This window comes from Leptinotarsa decemlineata, unplaced genomic scaffold (assembly GCF_025532065.1).
Source record: "Leptinotarsa decemlineata unplaced genomic scaffold, Ldec_3_MD MMD2_tig00000008_RagTag_RagTag, whole genome shotgun sequence".
In the NCBI taxonomy this organism is placed as follows: Eukaryota; Metazoa; Arthropoda; class Insecta; order Coleoptera; family Chrysomelidae; genus Leptinotarsa; species Leptinotarsa decemlineata.
In genome coordinates, this window is record NW_027412537.1 from 10072412 (window position 1) to 10078411 (window position 6000).

Consider the following 6000-nt stretch of genomic DNA (forward strand, 5'->3'; position numbering starts at 1 on the left):
GATTCCAAGTCACGTTAGTTCACGACGTTTCGATTGTTGGTATCTACAATCGTCTTCGGGAATCAGTCCAGTCATCACCCGAAAACGATTGTAGATACCAACAATCGAAACGTCGTGAACTAACGTGACTTGGAATCTCTACACTTTTTATTTTTATTATTTTCTTTTTTTTTGCATTCCTTTAATTTTTATTTATTCAATTATTATATTTTTACTTGTAGGTTATTTTACTATCATTTCATTTCAGGTTTATTGTTGCTTAATATAATTGTTATTTTCAACTATTCTTTTTTAATTAATCTTTTTTACTTGTTTCAGGGATTTCAAATCATTTTATATAATAGACAATGGAAGTCCGAACTAGTGAAATAATATTTATGTAATAAACAAAGTAAATCACAAAGTAAGTCACGACATGATTAGATAGGTGGACGCGGCAAACTGTCTTCATCGCTTGTATAAACTTCAACGCGCCGAACATGACCGATCACAGCGCGGGAACTCCCAAATGCAGTTTCGGTTTGGTCGTAGTTTCGGCAGGTTTGCCGCCGAAACCGAAACTAAACGGAAACCCGTTTTTTGCCGAAACTCGACCTAAACCGAAACCGAACTTTCGGTCGGACACTAAATATAAAACATTCGATGGGAAACGAGGGGGCATCTTTTTTTTAAGGACAAAACACAAGCACAACAGTAAAATCCTCAAGGCGAAAGAAGCGAGTAGTGGATTTGAATCGGTGGAGATTAAATCTATTTGGAAGAAGGTTCTCAGGAAATGTATTCGACAAAAACGCAGTTCTCCATATGAAAGAGTTCTTAAACAGTTCGAGTTCGAGGTATACTGAGTTGAAAACGATGAGCAGCCACAGTCCGTCGCATATTTCTTGGTGGAATCAAATGTGTCAAGTCACTTGAACACTTCCTGTGAAAGTATCTATAGAAGAAGGATAAATCTCCAAGCTTTCTTCGATGTTCCAGACGATCAAGGTTGCAAGTGATGTTCGCATCTCCAATCAGAATCTGTCTCAGGTGGGGGAACTGACCCCCCATGAGCAGGTTAGCAAACGTTTGCGCTCAAGTGAGGTTTCACCAAAACCAGAGGCGAAAAAGCCCTGCACGGCTGAATCTAAGGCATCGTCAGGTATGGCTGATGTGCAAAAAACCTCATATGGGAAGGTTGTCGTGGGTATCAAGGTAGGAATCTTGCAACTTGACTATCCGATTACCTCAATAACAGAGCATATACTTGGTGCCTGCCCCACTGGGAACCAAATCAGGTCTTTAGAGTTTGGCAGAGCCGTACTATTAGCATCTGACCGGAAAAACCACTCACCATATAAACTAATCGGCTTCGTTAAGAAGCTGGGTTGCGGTGAAGGGTCGAATAGACCCACTCACTTTGGACCTAACGTAACCTAACCTCCAATCAGGCGGATGACTCTTTTCTGGATGGAATCCAAGGTATACATAGGGCGGAGCTCCATAAATGAGAATAATACTGCAAAGAAGGTCTGATCTCAGCTTTATAAAGCATCAAAATCTGCTGAGGTGTATACAGTTTTCTGGTTCGAAACAGTGTTCCAATCTTTTGAGAAGCAGCCTTTGCAATTCCAGCGACATGATTGTGCCAAGAGGCATTAGTGTCTATTTTAACCCCAAACAAACACATCGAAGCAGAATGCGGAAGGAATTGTCTGTAGCATTGAATTGAACCTTGTTACTTTCACCCCAATTCAAAATGAGTTCTAGATCCTCATTAAGATATGCAACCTCCTGCTGCAGGTAAAGATGAGCATCTGCTGCCGATGTATTGGAATCCAAATGGAATGACGAGACAAAGTCAGCAAAGGTCAGCAAGGTCAGCAAAGCAATATATTGGTTTTTCCAATTAGTCGTTGATATACAATAAAAAGAGAGTTGGAGACAATATGGATCCCTGGGGAACACCAGCGTTGATGGTGAAAGTATTCGAGAGATATCCATCGAAGGCCACTTGCAGGGAACATTCTTTCAGGAAGCTGCAGAGCCATGCACAAAAATGATTCGACAAATCTGTTTTGGAAATTACACACTTGAAACTTAAATGCCGTTATGAACATTCGATAACTATTTCAGAGAAAAGCAGGGCCGTTTCCAGCGAGGCTACGTGGAAGCAGGCTTCCGATGGCCGGTTTGTTCAACCCCCACATCCCAAGCCAACGCACTCGCCAAAAACAGCACGCACAGTGGTTCAGGCAGTGAACAAAGGCAGACTTTGGGTACAGGAATTGCTCCAGGGGTCTAGAAACTCTCGGGTCTGGTTTCTTATGAGAAGCGGTGTTAAAAATCCGAACCGACGTGCCTGTCTGAACACTACGACTAGCTAACCTTGCAAATAAAGGTTTTCATGAACTGGTTGAAGGCCAATTTCTAAATTATACTCCACCGCTCCGCCAAGAGATCCCTGGTTTTATTGCACTGGTAGTGGGCAAATGTTTTGTTTCTATTGGTTGGGTTATTTAGCTTGATTCGTGTATTTCTGAATGCGAACAGTCGGATTTCATTTATTTTCATTCCCATTTTTCGGTTGAAATTGTAACTGTGCCTTTGAATTCCTCTCTCCTTCCTGTACACCTCTTAGTTCAGCACCTGAGTCTCTTCGAACAGGGTAACTAACGTAAGTACCTTCTCTGAGTTCGGTAACTGCTTTTACGGTTCTAAAGTTGATTCGATCAACAGCTTCAATGGATCCAGCATAACCCTGGTGTTGCTAGAGTCATTTGCTGACTTCGTACTCTCTCTGGTGGTTTTTGATGATGCACATTGCAGTTATTCACGAAACGTCGGACAAAAACCCAGAAACTACGGCCAACAAATACAGACAAGGTTTTAACATAGAAGGAACCTGCAGTGAGATAGTTTGGCGGTGAAAAATTCCCGTTTACTAAATGTATTCGGTAGCCGGTTGAGTTTGCTTGGGTGGTTTGTTCCACTCACTCAATCGACCGCAGTGTGAACCGGTGGTTCAAGCCGCGAAGCCGGACGATTTGTTTTCACTTCCTATCGCCTGGCCCGTGCTAGGGATCGCATGCTGAAATGTGAGACCTCGTTAATCCTTAGCTGGCACAACTTTCAACACCTGAAAGTTGTTGTTCGTAGGGTGGGGGCGTCATCCAGTAAACTGGACTATAATGTCACAATAAGTTTAAATTCATGGAGATGTTATGAGGCGAGTTCGCAAATCACACTCACTCTCGACCATGTCATTCGAAAAATTGAGTTGCAATTATACGGTATTAAGGGGCGTCCACACTATGCCGATCGACAAGGTCGATCGACAATGTCGAACGACATAGGCGACAGTTGCCTCGTCCACACATAATACTGCTGTGTAGACGTATCTCATCAGTCGACTGTGAGTAGTTGAGTGAGAAGAGAGTGAGTGAAAAATATTCTAAATAAATTATATTTAGTGAAACAAGCAAAATAAAAACAAAATGAGTGAATGAATGAATGAATGAAAGTGAGTGAAAAATACTCTAAATAAATTATATTTAGTGAAACAAGCAAAACAAAAACAAAATGAGTGATGAAGATGCTCTTGTTGCTGCTGCTTATGACCGCGCTTGTAAACCAACATGTACATTGTTCCAGGAGGTTTTGGATTCGACCTAGTCTTGTTAATGGGAGAAAAAAGTACAGTACAATTGAATTTATAAAGGATTTATTGTTGGATGAAGTAGATTCGTTAAATTTAAAACACAGATGCAACGCTGGATTCAATTATTTTCATTCGACTGTAGAAAAAATCCATTTCATTCGAGTTACATTCGACTCGACATTTGTCGATCCACTTAGTCGATCGATACGTCCACACTATGTCGACTGTGTCGATCGACCGCTGTCGATCGGCACATTCGACATAGTGTGGACGCGCCCTTATACTCTAAACACGCTAATGGCCCTACCTCTCGTTTTGCTATTTTTAGAAACAATTGATTTTGTTTCATGATTGTAAGTAGTTATCGATTGTGCATACTCAATGCACGCTGTAATCGTTTTCCACGAACATTATTGTAACACAAATGAAACTTTTGTCTGTTTTATGACTACTTTAAACTGTAATATCTCACTGAATACTATTCACTGAATACTCACTGAATAGGGGAACCCGTTCTACCGTGGTCAGTTTTTTTTATTTAAATTATTCATAAAATAATGTTACTAGCTACGTCTGTCAAGTGTGCATACATGTAAAGATCATTTAATTAACTACATAATTCAATAATAAAACTGGGACCACTACCCACTTTTTTAAAAAAGGAAAAACTGACCCAGGTACAACAGACCAAATGTACCTTGGACAGTCTGCGTTGTACCTTGGACAGAGAAGGTTCAAATCAAGATAAACACTTCTATTAGCTAAAATTTATTTATTTATTTATTTATTTCTGTTGTAATTTAGTCACTTTGAATGACATAAAAATATCAAAAGAAGTTGATTTTCTTGGAACTATTTTAGATGAGAATCTCACCTGGAGAAGTCACATACAAAAAGTGAGCAGTAAACTCAATTCCGCTTATTATTCGATCAAACAGTTGAATCATTGTTTAGATAGGTTCGGTTCACTAAATGTTTACTTTGCGAATGCATACTCCCACATTAGTTTCAACGTAATGGCTTGGGGATGTGCAAAGGAATTTTCTAGAGTTTTCATCTCTCAAAAACGACTGATAAGATTGATATTCAACCTGGGGTAACAAGAAAGTTGTAGACCCGTTTTCAAAAGAGAACGCTTGTTAACTGCACCCGCAATTTATATAATGAAATGTGTCATTTTTGTGCACTGGAACCTTAACTTGTATATAACGAACTTGAGCATTCACGGTCGTGATACTCGATATGCTACTGCTCTGAGGGTCCCTTCACGTAAGAGTGATCATTTCAAAAAATCTCCATTATATAATGCCATAAATTTTTATAACAGACTGCCACTTTCTATAAAGAGATTGAATTCTTCAACTTCGTTCAGTAAGAAAGTTAAAAACTTATTACTGGACAAATATTACTACAGTCATAAGGAATATTTAGAGGATTCTTTCACAGAAGGATAATAAGATATATAATTTAATCGTTCTAAATTTTTACTTGCTGTTTTGCTTTAGTTTCAGTGTTCTGACTGGCGATTTTATCGTTTTTTTTTTAAATATGTGTGTACATGTTTGTAAATATATGTATATATGTAAATATATACATATGTATATTTATTTGACTACGGCAAGCAAAATTGACACATTTTTTTATTCATTTTTTAATTAGCATTTTATATATCTATATGTACCTATACCTTTGTATATGCAAATATTAATTTTTATTCAAGCTTTGATCCCATAATTTTATTCATAAGTGACGTACTGTTTTTTGTAAATAATCATTGACCTACCATATATAAGCTATGTATCACAAATGGTGAATAAATATTATTATTATTATTATTATCACCGTAGTGTGCGCTGGTCAGGCCCTATCCCCCGAAGCCCCGATACATTCGGGAGGGCGCGCCAGCATAATCAACCAATGACCACTCCCCACACCGTGGGGTAAGTGATCTATGGGTCCGAGAATCATGTGCCCTGAGCAAATGCAGTGAGCCAAGAATGACAGCCTTCTGCATCTGTGCGGCTAAGATTTCTGCCTTAGTGCGGCAAGCCGGTATGATTTTGAGATTCGAGAGTAGAGAAGACATCATTCCATCAAGGACTCCAACAATCAGAACGACCATCTTGACAGAGTGATCTGGATAGAGTCTGCGGAGTTCGAAGAGAAAATCTCGATATTTTATCCGTTTTTCCTCCTCTTTTCTGACGATATTCGTCTCGCCAGGAGCTGAAAACTCCACGACAAATATCGTTTTGGTCTGGTGGTCGAGAAGGACTACATCAGGCTTATTAGCTTGTATGAGCCTGAGGGTGGGAAACGAATAGTTCCAATAAATTCGGCACTTCTCGTTCCCCACAACG